The 27,320-nt window shown below is 40.1% G+C and overlaps 1 long non-coding RNA gene across 1 annotated transcript in view; it reads right to left on the minus strand.

Moving 5' to 3' along the window:
• Nucleotides 1-16,600: 16,600 nt before the first annotated feature.
• LOC309649572 overlaps nucleotides 16,601-27,320 on the minus strand; it is a 284,234-nt gene continuing 273,514 nt past the window's right edge. Inside the window, exon 2 of the long non-coding RNA XR_014257206.1 lies at nucleotides 16,601-16,766. This is a non-coding gene — a long non-coding RNA (uncharacterized lncRNA). The remainder of the gene's footprint in view (nucleotides 16,767-27,320) is intronic.

A 27,320-nucleotide genomic window follows, 5' to 3' on the forward strand; every position in this document is an offset into this window, starting at 1 on the left:
ACTTAATCAAAGCACTCTTAGAACGTTTGTTCCTATTCAAGTTATACATAATTGATGACAATGAAAATTGTTACCAATTATACAAAGGTTTGCAATTTTGACAGAGTTCAAGGACTCAGACTAAAAAGATGAAACAAGCTTGGCAGGAGAGGCATCTTCCAACTAGAGGCTGATCAGGGAAGTTTTCTGGAGTTTCTGAGAGCGCACCTCATATAGGTACTGCTTGATTCAAGATTAAGTCTTATATATACTACCAAATGTAAAATAGACAGCTAGTGGGAAGCAGCACATAGCACAAGGAGATCAGCTCGGTGCTGTGTGCCCACCTAGAGGGGTGGGATAGGGAGGGTGGAAGGGAGATAGATGCAAGAGGAAGGAGATGTGGGGATATATGTATATGTATAGCTGATTCACTTTGTTATAAAGCAGAAACTAACACACCATTGTAAAGCAATTATACTCCAATAAAGATGTTTAAAAAAATTTAAAAAAAAAAGATTAAGTCATTTAAAAAAATATACCATAGGGTAGCTGATTTTGAAGTTTGGTAGTTTCTTATAAAACTAAACAGTCTGACCATACGTTCCAGTAATCACACTCCTTGGTATTTATCCAAAGGAGTTTAAAACTTATGCGCACACAAAAATCTGCACACGGATACTTGTTGCAATTTTATTCTTAATTGCCAAAACCTTGAGACAACCAGGATGCTGTTCAGTAGGTGAATGGATAAATAAACTGTGGCCTATCCACACAATGGGATATTATTCAGCACTAACAAGAAATGAGCCATCAAGCCATGAAAAGACATGTAGGGATATTAAATGCATATTGCTAAGTGAAAGAAGCCAATCTGAAAAGGCTACATACTGCATGATCCCAAACACATAACATTCTGGAAAAGGCAAAACTGTAGAGACAGTAAAGAGATCAGTGGTTGCCAGGGGCTGGGGCATAGGGAGGAGTGAGGGAGGAGTGAATGGGCAGAGCATGGAGGATGTTTATTCTGTATGATACTATAATGATGGAAGCATGTCCTTATGCATTGGTCAAAACCCATAGACTGTACACCAAGAGTGAACCCTAATGTAAACTATGAACTTTGAGTGATAGGAACGAGTCAGTGTAGGTTCTTGGATTGTAACTAATGTACCACTCTAAGGCTGGATGTTGATAGTGGAGTAGGTTGTGTACGTATGGGGACAAGGGCTATGTGAGAACTCTGTACTTTCTGCCCAGCTTTGCTGTGAACCTAAAACTGCTCTAAAAATAAAGTTTGATAAACAAACAAACAAACACTGTAGAATGAGGAAAATTCTGTCCATGAGCGTCTATGGTGCTTGAGGAAAAAGCAGCCTTCTACGCTCTTCAAGGCTCAGAAGCCTTCCTGAATCTCATGCTGGGTGAGGTAGGTACTCACGCCATGGACCACCCCCACCCCATGCCTTTACTTGCTCATCTCCTCTCTAGACTGCAAGACCCTTGAGGGCAGGAACTGTGTTTGATTCAGTGTTGCATCCCCATTGCCTGGTATCTATTAGATGCTTAATGCACGTGTGCAATGAATCAGAGAGTGTGGGCAGCTACGGAGCTGCCCTAAAACACGCTTGACTGAAGCCGTACCTCTGGACACCTCACAACACAGCCCTCTGGGAAAGCACCCTCTGAATCAGCAACATTCTCTCCTGAGAAAAGGGGGCAACTGCTTCTGGCGGTACTGTGTTGAGCTCTGCTTGAGAGGCCATCTGAACAAAAAGCTGCTATTTCTGAAAATATCTCAAAAACAGAGAAAGTTAAAGCACCAGGCTGGCCTTCTTAACTGAAAGAAAACTCTCTAGATGAGGAAAATATTACACCAGAAAATGGGAAACTGACTAGGATCTGGCTGACCTAGTTTCAGGCCCAACTCTTTCACTTACTGACTGTGTGAAGGTGGACACATCTGTGAGCCTGGTTCTTTGAGCATAGAACAGGCACACCCTTGGGTTGGATGAGCCCAAAGCTCTCTTTTACCTTAGTGATTTAGTACAGCCCAACAAAAAAGGAAGTACTTCTAGCCTTCATGGTCTATGTCTTCTCTGAAGCAATTTACCAGCTATCCTTGCTATATTTCCATTTGTCAACTTGTTGATAATAATCTTCATTTCATGTATGGTGCGCATATTCTCAGTTTGCCCTCACCCACACCCCACCCTAGATTAAAGGACTCTTTATGCCCTTTTCTGCAGACTGTGTCTTCTGTGGCTCCCTTGCCATTTGAGTTTGACCAGTGCAAAGCACTGGCCAAGATCAGAGAGCAGGAGAAGGAGGAGACCAGGGTATTTCTTCCCCATTTCTTCTCTGATATATTAGTTTCCTAAGGTTCTCAAAACAAATTACCACAAACTGTGTGGCTTAAAACATTAGAAATTTATTCCCTCTCACAGCTCTGGAGGACAGATGTCTGCAATTAAGGTGTCAACAGGGTTAGTTCTTTCTGAGGCTCTTGGGGAGAATGTGTTTCATGCTTTTCTCCTGGCTTCTGGTGGCTGCTGGTGATCCTCGGCATTCCTTGGCCTGTAGAAACATCAATCCAATCTCTGCCTCCATTTTCTTTTCTTTTCTTTTTTTAAATTTTATATTGGAACAGAGCTGATTAACAATGTTGTGTTAGGGGCTTCCCTGGTGGCGCAGTGGTTGAGAATCTGCCTGCCAATGCAGGGGACACGGGTTCGAGCCCTGGTCTGGGAAGATACCATATGGCGCGGAGCAGCTGGGCCCGTGAGCCACAACTACTGAGCCTGCGCATCTGGAGCCTGTGCTCCGCAACAAGAGAGGCCGCGATAGTGAGAGGTCCACGCACCGCGATGAAGAGTGGCCCCCGCTTGCCACAACTAGAGAAAGCCCTCACACAGAAATGAAGACCCAACACAGCCATAAATAAATAAATAAATAAAAGTAACTGGATGGGTGGTGGAGTTAAAAAAAAATTAAAAAACAAAAAACAAAAAACAATGTTGTGTTAGTTTCAGGTGTACAGCTAAGTGATTCAGTTTTACATATACATGTATCTATTCTTTTTCAGATTCTTTTCCCATTTAGGTTATTACAGAATAGTGAGCAGAGTTCCCTGTGCTATACAGTAGGTCCTTGTTGGTTATCTATTTTAAATACAGTAGGTGTACACGTCAATCTTAAACTCCCAAACTATGTCTCCCTCCCACCCTTCCCCCCGGTAACCATCAGTTCATTCTCTAAGTCTGTGAGTCTGTTTCTATTTTGTAAATAAGTCCACTTGTGTAATTTTTTTAGATTCTGCATATGAGTGATATCATATGTTATTTGTCTTTCTCTGTCTGACTGACTTCACTTAGTAGGATAATCTCCAGGTCCATCCATGTCGCTGCAAATGTCTCTGCCTCCATTTTCACATGGCTCTTTCCTCTGTGTATTTCTGGGTTTCAAATCTCCCTCTCTTATCTCTTATTAGGACACCAGTCACTGGTGTCCATCCTAAATCCAGAATGATCTCATCGTGAGATCCTTGAAAATATTTGAGATACTTGAAAACATTTGAGATCCTTGAAAGACCCTATTTCCAAATAAGGTCACGTTTTTAGGTACAAAGGATTAGGACTTGGAAATATCTTTTGGGAGCTACAGTTTAACCCCCTACACCTGCCCTGATGTCATGCCCCAGGTAAAAGCAGAGGCTTATGGAGGAGAGATGTTCTGATTCTCCTTGGTCACACTATGTCTTCTCCTTGTCCCTTTCACTCTAGGAGTGGTAATGACTTCTCATTATTGGCTGGACTCAGAGACCCTATTATAAGGGATAGAGTTAGTGGATATCCTTCTAGTCCAAAAAAAAAAAATGTGGGAATAAGATTTGTATTCCTGGAAAATAACTGGCAAGAAGTAAAAGTGAACTTGCACAGAATTCATAAGGATGCAAGCTAGGCCGGAAGGTAAAGGGTGAATTTTATGTTTTTCTCTAAAGAACAACCATCTTATATTTGGTTCATTTTTTTCCAAGTCTTTTTTCAGAGTTCATTGTTATAGTGCAGCATGAAAAAAAGAAGTTATAAAAAGTTTAAGTTAAGGACTTGCCTGAAATTAATGTCATCTCCAAAAGGACATTTAGGTCAAGTATATTGGGATGTTTTTAAAAAGTATTGCTTTGGTGCCTTCCCCTTGATCTACTAAATTAGAGCCTCCATAAACAGGTTCTAGGTATTTTTACACTCAACTTTCAAACCACAAGAGGTTAATTTGTGAACATTTGGGGTAGAGCAGTCTCAGTTTTGGTTCCCCAAACAAGGATTTGAGAACACGTGCTTTGTTGGAGAGGTGGTCCTAGGAAAACACTGGCAGGGAAGTGGGAAGTGAGTCAGGGAGAGGAAGGAAGCCAAAAAGAGTTCATTCTCAGGACAGTTACCATCTCCTGCCACTGGCACTCAGTCCTGATGGGAGATTACGGATGATTGTGTAGGAATGCCTGCATCATCCTGATTGAGACACGAGGAATCTAGAATATTTACCCCTCAATTCCCTTCCCATCTTTGGTTGAGCTGCTTCCAGGGCATTAACTTTCCAGTGTTTCCTGCTTGTCCTCCTTGCTGGGCTGAAGACAAGTCCTCAGAGTTGTGGATACTTGCAGTAAGCAGCTTTGTCTTGTAGAGGTAAATATTAAGGGTGTTATACGTGGGGCATTGAATAGCATCTGCTAAAGAAATGAATATCCTGGAAGAAAAAGACAAAACCAAAAATACAGACATCCTTTCTATTTATTCGTCAGACAAAGCCAGATTGTACATATATCTAAAAGTCTTCCTTCCTCCTCTATCCTTGCCATGGCTGAATGATGGGCAGAGTGTAATTCTCCCACCTTATTGACAGGGTTAGCCATGTGACTTGCCTTTGTCCAATGGAAAGTTAAAAGATGTGATGGGAGCACAGGCTTTAAATCACTTGCATAGTTTGGCTTGACCTCCTGTGTTCCTGTCATCTATATTATTACCTAGAATTCCTCTTTGGGGAACTGATCCTACAGAAATACACATGTACACAAATAATTATGCAAAATGATGGTCATCGTAGAATTGATTGTAAAGGCAAAAAATTGGGAGGAACCTAATAGAAGAATGGGTAAATAAGTTATAGTATATTCTTACTGTGAAATTTTATGCAGTATGTCTTTACATGGAGAGATGTGAATGGTATATAAAATAAGAAAAGCAAATTGTAGAACTCTATATAATACCATTTTTGTAATAACAAAAATTATAGTTGTGCATATGCAAAGGTGCATATTTGCATCTTTATTATATACATATAGAAATAACCCTAGAAGTATCTCTGGGCACTGCATTTGGGAGAAGTAGAGAAAAGGAAACTGCGGCTGACAGTTTTTTAAATGTCATATATTCAACATGTATAAGATGAAAAATTTAATGAGTAAAAGATACAAAATGAAGGTGAGAGCTTCTTTCCTTCCCTTAACACCAGCTCCCATCCCACGGGTAATAGTTTCCTGTAACTCATTCCAGAAAAATGTTTTAATACATATAGTCACATAATATAAGCATCTATTTATTGGTTCTAATAAAAATGTTACACATTGTACTGCTACTTGTTCTTTTGCTTTTGATGACACAGAACTACCTTAGTCTTTTCACAGAGGCATCCTTATTCCATCTTATGGATTTACAGTAATTTAGTTAACATGTCCCCTTCTTTTGAATGCTGGATGTTTCTAGCCTTTTGCTATTGCAAAACAATGTAGCAATAAACATTCTTGTACATACATTTTGCTAAACATTTGCAACTATATGTATTGGGTAAATTTCTGGCAGAGGGATTACTAGTGAAAGGAGATGGACATTTTAAATTCTGACAGATATTGTCAGAAAGAATGCACCAATGTACATTTCCACCAATGATTTATGAGACTGCTCATTTTCCCCTCAGGCTTGCAGTACTAGATGTCATCAAATATCTCTATTTTCCAATCAGATAAGTAAAAAAAAATCTTATCTTTTTGTCACTGTAGTTTTGATTATTTGCATTTATTTCATTATGAGTGAGGTTTTACATCTTGTCATTTGTTTTCTCGATGGTTGTGTGCCTTTTTCTATTAACACTAGTTTCTTCTGAACATTTTTCTCCTGGGTTAGTATTTTTTTTTCATACTGACACATAAACTCTTTGAAAATTGAGGAAGTTTAACTTTTTACCATTTGCTTTGTAAATACATTTTCCCAGTTTGCCATTAGCCTTTTGGTTTGGTTTATGGCATTTTCTTCCATGCAGCTTTTTAAATTGTTTATATGGTCAAATACATTAATTCTGTTTCTTAATGGCTTTTGGATTTTGTTCTTACTTAAAATGGCCTTCCTTATCACAAATTATAAATTCTTCTAGAACTTTAATTTTTTTATGTTTAAATCATTGATGCAGCCAGAATTTATTCTGGTGAAGAGAGGACTAACTTTGTAGACATCTACACCATTTGAGTTTTCTAAACTGAGCATGTATTTGATTCAGTAATTTAAAAATTGCAGTAAAGGAAAAAATGAAAGAAGGTAAAGCATAATAACCCAGAGGATAAGGCCTGGAGACAGAAAGCCCAGGTAAGAACTATTTTAATAGTCTTGGTCAGACACGTTCATTCAATACACTGACCACCTATTATTTGTCAGGCCCGGTGCTAGGTCCTGAAGACATAATAAGGGCCTAGATTGAAAGTTTGACAATGGTAATGGGAAGGAGGGAAAGGATTGATGGAAGTATTTCAGCTCATAGAACGATCACCATGGCAACAGGAGCCTGAATCATCACTATGGAGACATGGTGCTTGAAATTATGACTAGAGGGATACTGTGACTCTGTTGGTGAGGGTTTTGAAAAAGGTAGAACAGGTATTTACAGATGTTTCAAAATGACACTGTTTCTTGCTCAGTTGAGGTTATTGCCTCGCTTTCCCCACTGCTCTGTTTCAGGGAGGCTAGAGATATAATTTTTCAAAGACAACATAGACTAAGACAAAACACAAGTTTATTTGATCATTGCTACTCATGAATGCACCAGCCAGAGAAGAGCCTTTTATTCAAAGAAGTTGCTATCCAATACGACATGCATTACATATAAAGTGACCTGGCATGCTGGACCTCTGATCACCAGGCTGCTTGGTGGTAGGAGAGATTGCTCAGACACACGTTCTTCTCTGCAACAACATAAAGACTTCTGTCCAACACTTAAAGCCAAAGAGAACTTACATGTGGTTGGGAGTGAGGCTTAGTTTGAATGGACTATTCGACCAGGGCTTGAGCTATACCCTTGAGCTATTTGATTATAGCCAATATGTGATAGGCTTCACCTGCTCATCAGTAAAGGTGAGGTCAAATTTATCATCATGTCCAAATAATAATGCCTTTTGCCTGTCCTGCCCATCCTTTCACACAGAACCTCCAGCCTCACTATCAGGGAAACTGGGACCTTGGGCAGTCTTGGGGTCAGAGGGCTTCATATAGGGTCCAAGTCAGTCTGTGACACCACTGTATTTCTGCCCCTACCTGGCAGGACGTTGTTTCTTGCTCTGCCTGTGGTCACTGCTCATGCCACAGCTGACCCCTTCCTGAAGTGCCCAGCCACTACGTCAGCCTAAAAGAGGTTATTGCTCCTCTTTTACTAGTCCCTTAGATGCTTCCCTGATCCCCACAGCACAGCTCAAACCAGGTTTGCACTTTGGGTGTGAGTTTTCTTTTTAATTTCTTAAAACTGAAGTATAGTTGACATACAATATTATACTAGTTTCAAGTGCACAGCATAGTGATTTGACATTTATCTATATATTACAAATTGATCACCATGATAAGTCTAGTAACCATCTGTCACCATACAAAGTTATAACAAAATTATTGACAATATTCCCCATGCTGTACATTACATCCCATGACTTATTTTATAACTGGAAGTTTGTACCTCTTAATCCCCTTCCCCTATTTCTCCCAATCCCTCACCCCTCTCGCCTCTAATAACCACCAGTTTGTTCTCTGTATCTATGAGTCTGTTTCTGCTTTGTTAGTTTTGTTTTTTAGATTCCACATATAAATGAAATCATACAGTATTTGTCTTTCTCTGTCTGACTTATTTTATTGTACTTAGCATAATACCCTCTAGGTCCATCCATGTTATTACAAATGACAAGACTTCATTCTTTTTTTATGGCTTGAGTTATATCCATTGTGTGTGTGTGTGTGTGTGTGTGTATATATACACACACACACATATATATACACACACACGCATATATATATATACATATATACACACACATATATATATACAAGTATATATATATATATATATATGTATGCATACCACATCTTCTTTATTCATCTATCAACAGACACAAGTTACTTCCATATCTTGGCCAATGTAAAAGTGCTGCAATGAACATAGCGTTGCATTTATCTGATAAGGTATTGCTACCCCAGCTTTCTTTTTATTTCCGTTTGTATGGAGTATCTTTTTCCATCCCTTCACTTTCAGACTGTACGTATCTTTAGATCTGAAGTGAGTCTCTTGAAACAGTATATATATATATATATATATATATATATATATATATATATATATATAGTTTTTGTATTCATTCAGCTACCTTATGTCTTTTGATTGAAGCACTTAGTCCATTTACATTTAAGATAATTATTGATAAGTATGTACTTATTGTCATTTTGTTAATTGTTTTCTGATTGTTTTTGTTGTTCTCTGTTTCTTCTTCTCTTTCTCTTCCTCGCTTCTTTTCTGATTTGATGACTTTCTTTAGTATTATGTTTGTATTCCTTTCTCTTTATTTTTTGTGTATCTATTATAGAATTTTGGTTTGTGGTTACCATGAGACCCACATATAACAACCTATGTACATAGTTTATTTTAAGTTGACGGTTGCTTAAGTTCAAGCACATTCTAAAAGCACTAAATTTTTACTCCCCCATCACATTTTAAGTTTTGACATCATATTTTACATTTTTTTGTGTATCACTTAGATATAAGTGATTTTACTACTTTTGTCTTTTAATCTTCATACTAGCTTTATAGGTGGTTGATTCACTATATGTTTGCCTTTACCAGTGATATTTTTTTCTTTCATAATTTTCTTGTTTCTACTTATGGCCTTTTCTTTCCATTTAAAGAAGTCCCTTTAATGATTTCTTGTAGGGCTGGTTTAGAGGTGATAAACTCCGTTAACTGCTGATTGTCTGGGAAACTCTGTCTATCATTCAGTTCTGAATGATAACCTTGCAGAGTAGAGTATTCTCAGCTGTAATTTTTATTTTTCCCTTTCAGCACTTTGAATACATTGTGCTAGTCTCTTCAAGCCTGTAAAGTTTCTGCTGAAAAATCAGCTGAGAATGTTACGAGGGTTCCCTTGTATGTAACTGGTTGTTTTTCTCATGCTGTTTTTATTTATTTATTTATTTATTTATTTATTTATTTATTTATTTATTTATTTACTTTTGGCTGTGCCACAAGGCTAGCAGGATCTCGGTTCCCTGACCAGGGATTGAACCTGGACCACAGCAGTGAAAACCCTGAATCCCAACCACTAGGCCACCAGGGAATTCCCTCATCCTTTTAAGAGTCTCTTATCTTTAACTTCTGACATTTTAACTATAATGTGTCTTGGTGTGGGTCTCTTTGTGTTCAGCTTGTTTAGGATTCTGTGCTTCCTGGACCTGGATATTTGTTTCCTTCACCAGGTTAGGGAAGTTTTCAGCCATTATTTCTTCAGCTAGGTTTTCTGTCCCTTTCCCTCTCTCTTCTTCTTCTGGGACTCCCACAATGTGAATGTTAGTACACTTGATGTCATCCTAGAGGTCCCTTAAACTGTCCTCATTTTAAAAAAATTCTTTGCTCTTTGTGTGGTTCTGATTGGGTGATTTCCACTACCCAGTCTTCCAGATCACCCATCCATTCTTCTGCATCTTCTTATATGCTGTTGATTCTCTAGCATATTTATCATTTCAGTTATTGTATTCTTCAGTTCTAATTGTCTCTTTTTTATATTTTCTACCTCTTTGTTGAAGTTCTCACTTCTTCTTCTCCCAAGTTTAGTGAACATCTTTATGACTATTACTTTGAACTCTTTATCTGGTAAATTGCTTATGTCTTTTTCATTTAGCTATTCTTTTTCTGAGGTTTCGTCTTGTTCTTTTGTTTGGAAGGTATTCCTTTGTCTCCTCATTTTGCCTAACTCTATGTGTTTGTTTCTATTTATTACGTATATCGGCTCTGTCTCCTGATCTTGAAAGAGTGGTCCTATGTAGAAGGTGTCCTGTGGGGCTCAGTGGCACAACCTTTCTGGTCGCCAGAGTCAGGTGCTCCAGTGGTATCCCCTGTGTGGGCTTCATGTGCTCTCTTGTTGTGGTTGGGCTGTGATTGCTGTGGGTGAGCTGGTGGGCAGGGCTGGCCCCCTGGAGTGGGAGCCTCTTTGGAGGGACACCTGTGCTGGCTGAGGCAGCCCACCAGGTGGGGCAGGACGGGAGCTGCTTTGGTGGGTGTGAATTTTCCTAAAGCTCTAGGATAACCAAAGGGAAGTTTAAACCTGGTTACCAGATGAGACTTGGTTTTTGGAGCCAAGGTCCAGGCTCAACCTCCTCTATGTGACAGAGGCTCGTTTGCCTCCATTCTGGAATGCCCTCAACATGTCCCTATTTCTTTTCATAAAGTGATCCTGTAAAATCGATTTCTGATGTGAGCTTAGCAAACATCTTGGAACTTGACACCTTTAATTCAGTCAGGTCAACATTCAGGTTCACCAGGAATGTTTGGGGTTCCCAGCTCACAGGCCTCTACCCTGGCTGGTGCTGTTGGTGCCCTGCACTGTGAATCACTTATTAACATTTAGGGGGAAAACTATTAACATTATTATCTGATCAGAAGCTGGCTCTGCTGGGCATTCGAACACACTCAGACAGTGTCCTCTTTCCACTGACACATAGCAGAAAAGGCTGAGGCACTCGTTATTGGCATACAACAAAAACCTGCCATCCCAGCCTCCCAGCAATACAATAGGTACTGTGGGGTGTGAGGTTACTCAGCAGTCCATCATAGTGAGTAAAAAAGTGACCTCCAGGTACTGTTCATTTGGTATTAGACAGGCATTCCTCAGGTTAAAGTCACTGCCATGGAAGCAGACAATTCATGAATCTGGTTTACACAGGCTATAACCCTCTTCACACACAGATTTAGTCATAGGTTCCCAACAGAGCATAATGATGAAGTAGCAAAAGGTACACTTCTGGCATTTTTAAAAATCTACTCTCCTTTTCTTTTCTTTATCTCTCTCTCTCTTCCCTTCCTTCCTTTTTTCCTTTCTTTCTTCCTTCCTTCCTTTCTCTCTCTTTCTTTCTTTCTTTCCTTCCTTCCTTCCTTCCTTCCCTCCCTCCCTCCCTCCCTCTCTTCCTTCCTTCCTTCCTTCCTTTCTTTCTTTCTTTCTTTCTTGCTTGCTTGCTTGCTTGCTTTCTTTCTTTCTTCTTTCTTTCCTTTTTAAGTCCTAAACCTTCAGAACCCTACTGGGAAACAGTAAGAGTAAAGCCAACTGGAACAGGATCTACCATACAGATACAATCCTGCAAAATCCATTTCAAACAACGCAGCAAAGTGGCAGTAGTCTTACTTCTATATGGAAGAAGACTGGGTGGGATGTGCCTCATCTTCTTGAACTTGGGTCAACCATTCAGATATTACTTTCTAGGTTTGGACTCTTCAATACGCTTGGTAACTGGGGGAGGCAATAAACCCAGGCATCAGACATTTGTGGAAAAACAAAGAAAGAAAGAAAGAAAGAAAGAAAGAAAGAAAGAAAGAAAGAAAGAAAGAAAGAAAGAAAAGAAAGAAAAGAAAGAGAAAGAAAGAAAGAAAGAGAGAAAGAGAGAGAGAGGGAGGGAGGGAGGGGGGAAGGAAGGAAGGAAGGAAGGAAGGAAGGAAGGAAGGAAGGAAGGAAGGAAGGAAAGAGATTATTCTGCCTAAATCTCTTAACCTAGCTGATATGCACCTGATGAGAGGCCAGTGTATTCTGTAGAGGGTCTCTTATAATGTGGACATGGGGCCTGCCTGAGCTCCACCACCACAGTGCACAGGAATTGTGGGGTTGCATGGAGTTGTAGTATAATATATAACACAGATGGTTGAAGGGATGGCATCAGCCACACTGGTTTGAGGGCAACAATGAGTTTTCACACTTTCTCAGCTTGTCTCAGATGAAATCCTTGAGAATAGGTGGGATGGAGCACCTATAATAGTGTGAACAATAATATACGGTAGCTAGTGATGAGCTCTAGAGTGGGACTGCCTGGGCTCAAATCCAGCTTTACCAGTTATTAGCTGTGTAACTGTGGGCAAGTTTCTTAGCCCTCTATGATTTAGTTTACCTCCCTGTAAAATGAGAGTGATAATAATAGTACCTACTTCGTAGGGTTTTGATGAGGATTAAACAGAGTACTACAGTAATAATAAGGTACTATATAAATACAAGTTTCCCCCACTATCTGAACGTAGAGCATTCCTATGAAACCTTTTGTAAGCTGAAATGTTGTAAAGGGGAAAAGCAATTACCTTAGGACACATCTTGCTAACAGAGCACAAAACAAATCAAGATAAAGCACAGATGCTCACAGACACAGTTCAAAGCTTGGAGGCTTGATGCTGAGATGCTGAGTGTAGTTCCCAGGGGAGGAGTTTGGTGGTGCTACTCTCCCGGATTAGGGAGTGTGTTGCCTCTATAAGGGCTCCTGTTGAACTTGATTGTTGCTTTTTGGGTAAAGGCGAAATCGCTCTTCCAATTTCTTTCAGTTAGTGAAAACAGGTACTAATGCAGGTCTTCTGTAAAAGCCAAGAAGTGTAAAGCAAACTGTCAAAAAGGAAGGGATACCTGTATAAGGTACTGTGATAATAATGGGGTTGTTGTGAGGATGAAATAAAGCATTACAAAAACATTTCACACACTGTTTAGCAGATATTCAATGCTCAGTGGAGTTAACTTTGATTTTTATGGTTATTATGGCAAAGGGGAGAACACACGGATTTGGTGTCAGTCAGACCTGGGTTTCAGTCTTAACTCTGCCACTTACTGTGTAACCTAGGGCAACCTAACTTTCCTGAGCTTCGGTTTCCTCAGCCATGGCCCGGGGATAGCAGGAGCTCAAACCTCACTGGGTTACGGTGTGGACTAAAGGAGGTAATGTAGCAGCTCCAGCTGGCTCCCAGTAGGCAGTCATTCAAGGGCAGCTATCATTATTGACTAGGACCTGATGAGGAAGCCATCTCACAGTGGACTCTCTGCTCTCTCTTCTTCTGGGCTCAAGCTCTCAGGGTTGGGTAACCTCTGTGGGGTCCCTGTATGCCCCTGCCTTCACCACTGCTGTAAGGCCCGTTTTGTCCTCAGCTCTCAGATTGTTCCCAAATGCGGAAATTCAACGATTTCTTCCTGTACATGACAACCTGGTCCGGAATCTGGCAATGATTTTGAGCCCATCGCTGCCAGGAACCTTCTGGTGGCCTAATGCCACAGTCACTGCCCACCAGTTAAGCCTGAACACACCAGAGGACGTTGATCTCCAACGTTCTTGGAGGGCCTGAGAACTCCCACCTTTGGACCGCCAGGATGTGTGAATCCGAATGCCAGGACTTCCCAGGGCCTCCTTCTAATCTGCAGGAGGAATGCGCACAGGTTAGGTGACAACCTGAGCCCCGCCAATGGCCAACCGTAGCATCCCGAGCTGAGACTCCCGGCTGGGTTGCCTGAGACCCACGGTCCTCGCTGTCAACCGCAGCGTCCTGGAGGAAGGATGAGGGCGCATCACCCCCTGGTGGCGGTGGAGCAGACATCAGCCGGGCCAGGTGGTGTAGGGCTCCCGGGGCTGTCTCTTCGTCTCGGGAAGGCGGCTGGCGCTGCTGCGGGGACCGCTCGGTCGCGGTGGGGACCAGCTCTGAAATCTCTTTGCTTCTCAGAGACAGTTGCTGTGGTGCTGTGACGGCACTGCACTGCCTCGCATAAAGGTTCCTCCTCCCAAACCCACCTAGCCGCCTCACCCACCCCTGTTTCCTGCCGCAGGCGGGATCTGAAATCTAAGGGGCGTGCGCCGGGCGCCCGGACCCCGGGCTCTCTCCAGGCGCGCTCGGGAGTTGGGCGACAGCACGGAAGGTCCTTCCCGCTGTACAAGGGCCGCCTGCGCAGGTGGGTTCTTGAACTTGTGCGAGCGCAGGACGCATCTGGTCACCGCCCGAGAGATTCAACATAGGCGGAGGCTGCCAGGACCGAAACCAGCAGGTGTGCTTGCCCGCGCGAAAGGCGGCACATCGCTCTCTGCTCCGGAAACCTGCTCGATGTCGCTTTCTGTCCATGGGCCCGCGCGCCACCACTGTTAGGCCTTCTCGGGGAGAGACAGGACCGCGACCGGCCCCGGGATGGGGGATCCACGTTTTAGGCGCAGAAATTATTTGGGGCTGCTCTAGAGCGGCCTTGGCGGGGTACACTTTGGTGGGGCTCGACGTCGACTTCCCAGGCGGAGGGTAGCTCAGGCTGCCCGCAGGAGACCGGCACCCAACTGGATTTGCAAATCCAACAATCGAAACTGCCTCTTTACCAAGAAGTGGTGGAAAAGCTGGGACGCAATATTAGGAATCCGGCCTTTCCTTCATCACGTGACCTTCCTGAGTTTTCTTTGGAATAAAGTCGCTGCAAATTAGGCCAGATGTGGGGGCCATTCTTTAAGGCGTCAGGAAAATAGTAACAATGTATCTTGTGTCTACAGATACGCAAAGAAGGGTGGCGGTGTTAATCATGGGGGTACCCATCCACCTACAGGATCCCCCCCTCTCCCAGCAAGATAAGCACGGGTCAACGCTGAGCCGCTTTGGAAAAGTACACAGAAAAACACATCACTTAACAAAAATAGCTCAAGAAAAAATAGCCATGGAATAATCCCCAATAACCATGGATTTAATTTGAAATTTAAAAAAAACTGTCCTCTTCTCCACCAAAACAGGCTCAGATAGTTTTAGGAGGAATTTTCTCAAACTTTCAAAGAACAGAGAAGCCTCGCTTTCCTTTTTAAACATTGTATCAGAGAATAGAAAAAGTGGGAAGACTCCCAACTCATGTCATGATGCAATGCTTATACCCAAAGACAGTACTCAAAAGGTTTAGATTACTATTGTTTATGACCAGAGATGCAAAAATCCTACACAAAATATTATCAAATACAGCAGTATATTAAAAATGCATCACAATCAAGGATGATTTATCTCAGGAATTCAAGAGTGGTTTAACATCAGATAAAAATCTATCAGTGTAATTTACCACACCGTAAAAGTAAAGGAGAAAAACCACACAATCCCCTGAATAGATGAAGAAATGCATTTATACATTCAGTGATAACTCACGGTAAAACTTTCAGCAAACTAGGAATAAAGGGTATCTTTCCAAGTGTACAGCAAATATCATATTTACTGGTGAAATGTGAGGAGTGCCATGAAAGCCAGGTGCAAGGCCAAGATGGTCACTATTAGCACCACTACTCTGCACTGTAACAGAGGATCTGGCCTTCAGCTGTTCCATATGGTTGCCACTAGCCACGGGTGGTTTTTCAAATTTAAATTTAACTAAAAATTCAGTTCCTGCGTCTCTCTAGCCATATTTCAACTGCTAAATAGCCATATGTGGCTACTGTATTGGACAACCCAGCTATAGAACGTTTCCATCATTACAGAAAGTTCTATTAGCTAGTGCTAGTCTAGCCAATATAATAAAACAAGGAAAATGAAATAAGAGGCCTAAGGATGGGAAAGAAAAAAATGTTTCCCCTATCTGCAGATAATACGATTGTCTACACAGGACATCTAAGAAAACTATTAGAATCTGCAGATAAACTATTAGTATTAATGAGTTTAGCAATGTTGCTATACACAGGATCAACATAATAATAGCACATATTGACATTTACTATATGTCTGGCACTGTGCCAAGAGCGTTCATATACTCTTACATGTTAAAGTTAATTCTTTTTTTTAAATACATCTTTATTGTAGTATAATTGCTTCACAATACTGTGTTAGTTTCTGTTGCACAACAAAGCAAATCAGCCATATGCATACACATGTCCCCATATCCCCTCCATCTTGAGCCTCCCTCCTATCCTCCCTATCCCACCCCTCTAGGTCACCGTAAAGCACCAAGCCGATCTCCCTGTGCTATGCTGCTGCTTCCCACCAGCCAACTATTTTACATTTGGTAGTGTACATACATTGATGCTACTCTCACGTCGCCCCAGCTTTGCCCTCCCACCCCATGTCATCAAGTCCATTCTCCATGTCTACCTCTTTATTCCTGCCCTGCAACTAGGTTCATCAGTACCTTTTTTTTTTTTTTTTTTAAGCCCTGGTTTTTTTTTTTTTTCACACACACACACACTATATTTTATTTTTACAAGAGATAAATAGACTGACACCAGACATTGTACATGGATGACCACAACAAAAGCAACAATGATTGCAATTACCAAACATGAAACACACTCATACTATGTCATAATATTGACATTCAGTCCAGTAATCCTCCACTGTAACAGCTCCTTTACTTTGCAGTGAAAATTGATTTGTATATTCTTTGCCTCTGAGTCCTTGTGGGATTTTTTTTTTTTTTAATTCAGACAGAAAGTCACAAAAATTATACTCATCCTCATCAGTTCACTCAGTCCCATGTAATTAATTTTTTTTATCTTGATCTTTTGTTAGCACTTTTATGAGTTCATCAGTTTTTCATTAGAGTTCTGAAAATGCTTATTCATTCAGTTCAGCAGTACAGTCAGTTACCAGAAACCAGTACTTGTCAGAGTCTTTTCCATGAATTTCTTAAAGATGAAACCCTTTTACAGGAACATATTTGCAAAAGCATCAGAGTACACCCAGAACTGTCTGTAAATCACAAAAGACTTAAAAATGACCACAGTTAAAGATTTGATGAAAGTTCATAATAATGCAGTTGACAAGAAAATTAGTTATTTCTGAGATATACATTTTAAGGTAATAACTAGGATTATGACTTATAACATTATACCAGAACATATAAGATTTTTAGAAATTTCATGTAATGTCTGAAACATTTATATTAACATATTTCCATACAAATAACCCAATGAAAGTTTAGTATTAGTTGTTTTGTTTGTTTGTTTTTTTATACTGCAGGTTCTTATTAGGCATCAATTTTATACACATCAGTGTATACATGTCAATCCCAATCACCCAATTCAGCACACCACCCTCCCCACCCCACCACAGTTTTCCCCCCTTGGTGTCCATATGTCCGTTCTCTACATCTGTGTCTCAACTTCTGCCCTGCAAACCGGCTCATCTGTACCATTTTTCTAGGTTCCACATACATGCGTTAATATACGATATTTGTTTTTCTCTTTCTGACTTACTTTTTTTTTTTTTTTTTAGATTCCATATATATGCGTTAGCATACAGTATTTGTTTTTCTCTTTCTGACTTACCTCACTCTGTATGACAGACTCTAGGTCCATCCACCTCACTACAAATAACTCAATTTTTTTCTTTTTATGGCTGAGTAATATTCCATCGTATATATGTGCCACATCTTCTTTATCCATTCATCTGTCAATGGACACTTAGGTTGCTTCCACGTCCTGGCTATTGTAAATAGAGCTCCAATGAACATTGTGGCACATGACTCTTTTTGAATTATGGCTCTCTCAGGGTATATGCCCAGTAGTGGGATTGCTGTGTCATATGGTAATTCTATTTTTAGTTTTTTTAAGAAAACTCCATACTGTTTTCCATAGTGTTTGTATCAATTTACATTCCTACCAACAGTGTAGGCGGGTTCCCTTTTCACCACACCCTTTCCAGCATTTATTGTTTAAAGCTTTTTTGATAATGGTCATTCTGACCAGCGTGAGGTGATACCTCATTGTAGTTTTGATTTGCAATTCTCTAATAATTAGTGATATTGAGGATCTTTTCATGTGCCTCTTGGCCATCTGTATGTCTTCCTTGGTGAAATGTCTATTTAGGTCTTCTGCCCATTTTTTAACTGGATTGTTTGTTTTTTTGATATTGAGCTCCATGTGCTGTTTGTATAGTTTGGAGATTAATCCTTTGTCTGTTGTTTCATTTACAAATATTTTCTCCCATTCTGAGGGTTGTCTTTTTGTCTTGTTTATGGTTTCTTTGCTGTGCAAAAGCTTTTAAGTTTAATTAAATCCCAGTTGTTTATTTTTGTATTTATTTCTGTTACTCTAGGAGGTGGGTCAAAAAAGATCTTGCTGTGGTTTATGTCAAAGAGTGTTTTTCCTATGTTTTCTTCTAAAAGTTTTATAGTGTCTGGTCTTACATTTAAGTCTTTAATCCATCTGGAGTTTATTTTTGTATATGGTGTTAGGGTGTGTTCTAATTTCATTCTTTTATATGTAGCTGTCCAGTTTTCACAGCACCACTTATTGAAAAGGCTGTCTTTTCTCCATTGTATGTTCTTGCCTCCTTTGTCGTAAATCAGGTGCCCATATGTGTGTGGGTTTATCTCTGGGCATTCTATCCTGTACCATTGATCTATATTTGTTTTTGTGCCAGTACCATACTGTCTTGATTACTGTAGCTTTGTGGTATAGTTTGAAGTTGGGGAGCCTGATTCCTCCAACTCCGTTTTTCTTTCTCAAGATTGGTTTGGCTATTTGGGGTCTTTTGTGTTTCCATATGAATTGTAAGATCTTTTGTTCTAATTCTGTGAAAAAATGCCACTGGTAGTTTGATAGGGATTGCATTGAATCTGTAAATTGCTTTGGGCAGTATAGTCATTTTCACAATATTGATTCTTCCAATCCAAGAACATGGTATATTTCTCCATCTGTTTATGTCATCTTTGATTTCTTTCATCAGTATTTTATAGTTTTCTCAGTACAAGTCTTTCGCCTCCTTAGGCAGGTTTATTCCTAGATATTTTATTCTTTTTGTTGCAATGGTAAATGGGAGTGTTTCCTTAATTTCTCTTTCTGATTTTTCGTTGTTGGTGTATAGGAATGCCAGAGATTTCTGTGCATTAATTTTGTATCCTGCAACCACACCAGATTCACTGATTAGTTCTAGTAGTTTTCGGGTGGCATCTTTAGGATTTTCTATGTGTAGTATCATGTCATCAGCAAATAGTGACAGTTTTACTTCTTCTTTTCCAATTTGGATTCCTTTTATTTCTTTTTCTTCTCTGATTGCCATGGCTAGGACTTCCAAAACTATGTTGAATAAGAGTGGCAAGAGTGGACATCCTTGTCTTGTTCCTGATCCTAGTGGAAATGCTTTCAGTTTTTCACCATTGAGTATGATGCTTGCTATGGGTTTGTCATATATGGCCTTTATTTTGTTGAGGTAGGTTCCCCCTATGCCCACTTTCTGGAGAGTTTTTATCATAAATGGGTGTTGAATTTTGTCAAAATCTTTTTCTGCATCTATTGAGATGATCATATGGTTTTTATTCTTCAGTTTGTTAATATGGTGTATCACATTGATTGATTTGCATATATTGAAGAATCCTTGCATCCTTGGGATAAATCCCACTTGGTCATAGTGTATGATCCTTTTAATGTGTTGTTGGATCCTGTCTGCTAGTATTTTGTTGAGAATTTTTGCATCTATGTTCATCAGTGTTATTGGTCTGTAATTTTCTTTTTTTGTGATAGCTTGTTCTGGTTTTAGTATCAGGGTGATGGTGGCTTCGTAGAATGAATTTGGGAGTGTTTCTCCCTGTGCAATTTTTTGAAAGAGTTTGAGAAGGATCGGTGTTAGTGTTTCTCTAAATGTTTGATAGAATTCGCCTGTGAAGCATCTGGTCCTGGACTTCTGTTTGTTGGAAGATTTTTAATTACAGTTTCAATTTCATTTCTTGTGATAGGTCTGTTTATATTTTCTAATTCTTCCTGGTTCAGTCTTGGAAAATTTTACCTTTCCAAGAATTTGTTTCTTCGTGGTTGTCCATTTTATTGGCATATAGTTGTTTGTAGTAGTCTCTAATAATCCTTTGTATTTCTGCAGTGTCAGTTGTGATTTCTCCTTTTTCATTTCTAATTTTATTGATTTGCATCCTCTCTCTTTTTTTCTTGATGAGTCTGGCTAAGGGTTTATCAGTTTTGTTTATCTTCTCAAAGAACCAGCTTTTAGTTTTATTGATCTTTGTTATTGTTTGTTTCTATTTCATTTATTTCTGCTCTGATCTTTATGATTTCTTTCCTTCCACTGACTTTGGGTTTTCTTTGTTCTTCTTTCTCTAGTTGTTTTCAGTGTAGGGTTAGATTGTTTATTTGAGATTTTTCTTGTTTCTTGAGGTGAGATTAAATTGCTATAAACTTCCCTCTTAGAACTGCTTTTGCTGTATCCCATAGGTTTTGGGTCATCGTGTTTTCATTGTCATTTGTTTCTAGGTATTTTTTGATTTCCTCTTTGATCTCTTGGTTATTTAGCAGCGCACTGTTTAGTCTCCATGTATTTGTGTTTTTTACAGTTTTTTTCCTGTAATTGATTTCCAATCTCATAGTGTTGTGGTCAGAAAAGATGCTTGATACGATTTCAATTTTCTTAAATTTTCTGAGGCTTGATTTGTGACCCAAGATGTGATCTATCCTGGAGAATGTTCCATGTACACTTGAGAAGAAAGTGTATTCTGCCACTTTTGGGTGGAATGTCCTATAAATATCAGTTAGATCTATCTGGTCTATCGTGTCATTTAAAGCTGTGTTTTCTTATTTATTTTCATTTTGGATGATCTGTCCATTGGTGTAAGTGGGGTGTTAGAGTCCCCCACTATGATTGTGTTACTGTCGATTTCCTCTTTTATAGCTGTTAGCGTTTGCCTTATGTATTGAGGTGCTTCTATTTTGGGTGCATAAACATTTATAATTGTTATATCTTCTTGGATTGATCCTTTGATCATTATGTAGTGTCCCTCCTTAACTCTTGTAACAGTCTTTATTTTAAAGTCTGTTTTATCTGATACGAGTATTGCTACTCCAGCTTTATTTTGATTTCCATTTGCATGGAATATCTTTTTCCATCTCTTCACTTTCAGTCTGTATGTGACCCTAGGTCTGAAGTGGGTCTCTTGTAGACAGCATATATATGGGTTTTGTTTTTGTATCCATTCAGCCAGTCTGTGTCTTTTGGTTGGGGCATTTAATCCATTTACTTTCAAGGTTATTATCAATATGGATGTTCCTATTACCATTTTCTTAATTGTTTTGGGTTTGTTTTTGTGGGTCTTTTTCTTCTCTTGTGTTTCCCCACTTAGAGAATTTTCTTTAGCATTTGTTGTAAAGCTGGTTTGGTGGTGCTGAATTCTCTTAGCTTTTGTTTGTCTGAAAAGCTTTTGACTTCTCCATCGAATCTGAATGAGATCCTTGCTGGGTAATCTTGGTTGCAGGTTTTTCTCTTTCATCACTTTAAGTATATCCTGCCACTCCCTTCTGGCCTGCAGAGTTTCCACTGAAAAATCAGCTGATAACCTTATGGGGATTCCTTTGTATGTTATTTTTTGTTTTTCCTTTCTGCTTTTAATATTTTTTCTTTGAATTTAATTTTTGTTAGTTTGATTAATATGTGTCTTGGTGTGTTTTTCCTAGGGTTTATCCTGTATGGGACTCTGTGCTTCCTGGACTTGGGTGACTATTTCCTTTCCCATGTTAGGGAAGTTTCCCACTATAATCTCTTCAAATATTTTCTCAGACCCTTTCTTTTTCTCTTCTTCTTCTGGGACCCCTATAATTTGAATGTTGGTGCATTTAGTGTTGTCCCGGAGATCTCTGAGATTGTTTTCAATTCTTTTCATTCTTTCTTCTTAATTCTGCTCCTTGGCAGTTATTTCTACCATTTTGTCTTCCAGCGCACTTATTCATTCTTCTGTCTCTCTTATTCTGTTATTGATTCATTCTAGGGTATTTTTCATTTCCGTTATTGTGTTGTTCATCTCTGTTTGTTTGTTCTTTAGTTCTTCTAGATCTTTGTTAAACATTTCTTGTATTTTCTCAATCTGTGCTTCTATTCTACTTCCGAGCTTCTGGATCATCTTTACTATCATTACTCTGAATTCTTTTTCAGGTAGATTCCCTATTTCCTCTTCCTTTATTCGGTCTTATAGGTTTTTACCTTGCTCCTTCATCTGCGACATATTTTTTTGCTGTCTCATTATTTTTTTATTTTTTTATTAGTGGGATTGTGTTCCTGTTTTACTGGTTGTTTGGCCTGAGGCTTCCAACACTGGGGTTTGTAGGCTATTGGGTAGAGCTGGGTCTTGGTGCTGAGATAAGGAACTCTGTGAGACCTCACTCCAATGAATATTCCCTGGGGTCTGAGGTTCTCTGTTAGTCCAGTAGTTCGGACTCAGAGTTTCCACTTCAGGAGCTTCTGCCTGACCCCGGGGTTGTGAATCAAGATCCTGCAAGCTGCCTGGGGCAGCAAAAAAAAAAAAAAAAAGAACAATAACAAAGTAAAAAATAAAATTAGACTAGGAAACTAACATATGTTAGAAAGAATGTAAAAATAAAAATATAGATGAATCAACAACTGGAAGGTACATCAGTACCAAAATATTAAAAAATAAGAGGAGGGAAAAGAAAAAAAACCAAAAGGGCGGGGGGCGGGAGGGGAAAGCCTTGGTTGTGGAGGGCGGGGCCTCAGCAAGGGTGAGGTTTGGGTGGTGGGCGGGGCCAATGCTCAGGACCCATAGGGCTGGAAAAGGCCCTGGGGGCTGTGGGGGGTGGGGCTTAGGCTCAAGGAACATAAGGGGCCCAGGCGTGACCCCCACCCCTGGTTTCAGAGGGCAGGGGACCTCACCTGGGAGCCCAGTAGGCTTCCTGGGCTCGAGTGGGTGGGGCAAACGCCCTCCTCTGCTGCTCCTCTGGTCTGGGGGTCTGGGAGGGCCTCTCCCGCCTCCTCTCCTGATCTTCCAGGCCTCCCTCCTATGCCCCCAGGACCAATGTGGGTGGTGGTGGGGGGAGGGGGGCCTTGGAGGGCAGGGGACTGGCCTGGGAGCTCAGCAGGCTCCCCGTGCCTGAGTGGGCAGGGCAGTCCCCCTCCACTCCTCCTGGAGTGCCCCTCCCGCCTGCCTCTTCTGATTTCCCCAGCCTCAGGGGCACCGATCTTGTCTGGCCTCCACTTCTCCACCCCCCTCGGTCCCCCTACATCCTACCGGTTCACTCTGGGGTTCCTCCCGCCTCCTTGGGGGTCAGAGTTCCCCACCAGTGGCAGGCAGGTGCCCTAGTTGTGGGGAGATGCTAACTCCGCGTCTTCCCATATCACCATCTTGACTCTAAAATTAATTCTTACAATGACCGTTAGGTAAGTACTATTCCTATTCCCACCTTGCACATGTGGAAACTGAGACAGAGTGATTAAGTAACTTGCTCAGAGTCATACACCTAAAATAGGAAAAGTCAGAATTCAAACCTCAGGCAGACTAGCTCTAGAACTTGTACTTTAACACTATGCTATTTTGCCTCCATGGCATTCCAATGCATGAACAAAAGAAATTAGATAACATAATAAAGGAAATAAGTAACAGACATAAAAGATATCTTTACAGGAGTATCAAAAACTTTCGAAGAAATTAGGCATAAAGCTAACAAAAGATATGCAAGACAGAGCTCCTTACTGTGGAGGAAGCCCTGGCTTCCAGCAGGCTTGCGGCTTCTGACAGGGGTAAAGAGTGGGCTCAAGACTCCTGCAAGTAGATAGGATGCTCTGTGTGGTACAACTGCCGCTGTAACTTCCGTCAGCAAATCACCTCCTGGATTTCAAACAATGAGCCCTGGCCTAATCTTCTAAAATTCACTTATCAAGTTCCATCCCTGGGGTCTGACTTTTCAGGGCAACAGCAGAGAGCAGTTCCTCTTTCTGGATCAGCACTGTGGCTTTCCTTCCTTCCAGAGGGTGACGTGTGGAGCCTAGTCTCCATCCAGCATAGTCTCCCTATGTTATTAGCAACTCCAGAGACAGTGTGTCAGTTTGGAATCTCCACCTGCCCCCAGTGCCAAAGATGTCTCCAAAGCTTGACCTCCATCACTATACAAAAATATCTTTTAGCACCTTGGAGAAGCTCTTATCTACAAGAAGCCTGGCCAAAGACTTCAACCAAGTTTTCCAAATTTCAGTTTGGCAGGTTGCTTACAGAGATTTCTTTTTCAACATACATAGTTTAATAATTCATGTTCTGAAAAATTTAAAGAATGATCCCATAAATACCTCTGATATTATGCCCAGGACTAACTTCATCCTTAATAGGACTCTGTTTCATAACAGACTGTCTGCAGCATTCTTACTACTAACATAGGACCAACGGGGTCTTTGCTGTCAGGCTCCCAGAGTAAGAAGAGGCAACAGAATGAAGAGAGCTTCTGAGATTCCCTTCAAGGCATAGAAATATCCTGGGGAGACCTATGGAACTGTTCTCAAGGTTGGCTGCCTCTTTGTGTCCTTGGAAGTTAATTAGTCATCCAGCTCGGCCGCATAGTCTGCCCTCTTAGCTGAAAGGCAAACTCTACTGTATCTCTGTTCTCAGTTGATTGTCCTAATTCTAAATCTTCTTTTAATTGCAACAATATTTATACTTTTACTTATACTCCTCTAACTGGGGAAAGAAAAATTGCTAAGATAATTTAAAAAACTAGACTAAGCTAATATTTGTAGAGTTTACATTTTTTAATGTACTGTACAGTTGACTGGCTTCTAATTATCTTCTATCTACATTACAGATCATGCCTCTTCTTTCTATTCCTTAAACGTCTGTTCCTCTATTGTAAGACTCACTAACTCCAGGGAAAATGCTTTCACCAAGTTAATTACAACCATGACAGTGCCAAGACACATTGTAAAAACAGTGCTCACTTTTCAGTATTCTTAGGGGTTGCTTAGGTGTCTTTTATCACTAGAATCCCTAGATGCCTTCCATTTCTCAGAGTCCTAAAACTTTAATCTCCAAGAGCTTCTGAGAAAAGGAAAGAGAAACTATAATTAACTCCCTGTAGTACTATTACGGACTGAATATTTGCCTCACCCCTCCCCATCGTGGCTATATTTGGAGATGGGGCCTCTAAGGAAGTAATTAAGGTTAAATGAGGTCATAAGGGTGAAGCCCGGATCCAACAGATTAGTGTCCCTACAAGCAGAGACACCAGAGCGCGCGCGCACACACACACTCTCTCTCTCTGCCCCTCCCTTCTTTCCTTCTCAATCCCCCTCTCTCTCCACACACATACTGAGGACAGGCCATGTGAGGACATTAGAGAGATGGTGGCCGTCTACAAGCCAGGTGAGAGTCCTCACCAGAAGCCACACTTGCTGGTGGCACCTTAATCATGGACTTCCAGCCTCCAGAACTGTGAGAAAATAAAGTTATGTTGTTTAAACCACTCGGTCTGTGATGTTTTGTTATCGCAGCCTGAGCAAACTAAGTACCTATAAAGCTTCAGAGGATTTTAAGCTGGGGCCCATGGATAGTACTGTGTTTCTGTAAAACTGTTTTTTAAGTGTAATCATATGTAGTTTATGGATTTAGAAATATTATTCTGAGAAGGGCTCACCAGACTGCCAATGAGGCCCATGGCGCAAAATAAAAGATTAAGAACCTCTTTATATCTTATTTGGGCAGACATAAAATAAATAGATGTGGTGTCAGTGTGATATGCCTCTCCAAGTGTTTTCAACCATAAATTTTACTAGGACCTAGTACACGCTAGTCTATAACCTTTAACTATATTAATATCTGTAGATCAACATAGATATAGAAGAGGAAGACTATTATATAGAATTTTCTAAAATATTTAATTCTACCAGATATGTTGAGTGTGAGCCACTATGTTCTATAGTATAACTGTATATATAGGTACCATATGTGTGTACCATACGTACCATAGTATACTACATAATAAGTATTGCAAATTGTTGTGAACATTATGAGGGTAATTTCAACAGGGCAAGTAAAATATTATCAATAATATTTTAAAGCTGAACTGTAAGAGTCCTTCCAATAAAGCAGCGCTGCTGATGTCTGAAATGGAAACAACTCACACGTTTGCAGTCAGTGCTTTGAGAATAAAGCTAATGAATCAACGCCAATGAGCAGACTAGGAAAGTCAATCAAATATTTCTGCTGTACTAGGCGCTAGCCAGAATAAAGAATGAGTCAGTGGTTTACATACAGGTCTAAGGAACCTACATATCATATCTGGGAGAAATCATTATCATCATCATCATCGTCATCTCCAGAGCTGAGATATCTCACAACTCCATCAACATCAAATCCTACCACCAAAAAAAAAAAACAAACAAACTAGTGCTTTATAAAATAAAGAATTGGGAAGAATTAAGCAAGCAGAGGCCAAACTTTCATGGATATGCAAGTAAAATAGCTATGAAAATAGCCTTTTTGAGGGGTTTTCCTTTGCATTGTATTTGTACACAATTATAACTTATATAATTATATTTTGAAAGATGTTGCATAAGAATAGGCAATATATGAACAATACTACCCACCTTCAACAGTTCATCCTAACGACATGGAAAAAATATGGATAATATAAATAAAGGGAACTCTTATTTTATATAGTCTGTGCCCAATATCCTATTGAGTTGACTTTACTAGTTACTCTCAGACTAGCCTGCATTTGGGGAAGAGCAAATTGCTATAGAATAATAATTTTAAAAAGATGTAAAAAACTAGATTAAACTAACATTTGTAGAATTCTTTACATTTTATAAACGACTTTCACACACGTTCTCTGAAGCTATTTAATAGCTGTCTATATGTGGTATACATTTTTATAAGCATGTCTATAACTAAAAAATTTAAAATTAGTTTCTTTAAAGTAACTACCAAATTACAAATGGTTTTAGTATTGATTTCTATTAAGTCAGATGTCCGTTTGTGTTTGTTATATCGTCTAACACTACAGTTTAAATGGACATTTACCTGAATCACTATACTGAAATTAATGCTAATTGGTATACAAAGTGCTGAAGGAGAATGGACTATTTAATTGAGCTAGATGTGTAGAGGTATGCATGTTTTCAAGCATCGATTCCAAGAGATAAGAGTCATGTTTTTCTTAGTGGACAGGTAGCCATAGAGACGGGGTAGCCATACAGTGGGGACAGTTCCTGGAAGATATACCCAAACATCTGTGCTCCTTCCTAGTCCTACTGAATGGGTCCTTTAATACTTGAACCTGATTGCAAAAAATGTAGGTAGCCACCCATAGGTCTCAAAACTAGCAGAGGGG

Source organism: Balaenoptera physalus (assembly GCF_965194825.1).
Source record: "Balaenoptera physalus genome assembly, chromosome: 1".
NCBI classification, from domain to species: domain Eukaryota; kingdom Metazoa; phylum Chordata; class Mammalia; order Artiodactyla; family Balaenopteridae; genus Balaenoptera; species Balaenoptera physalus.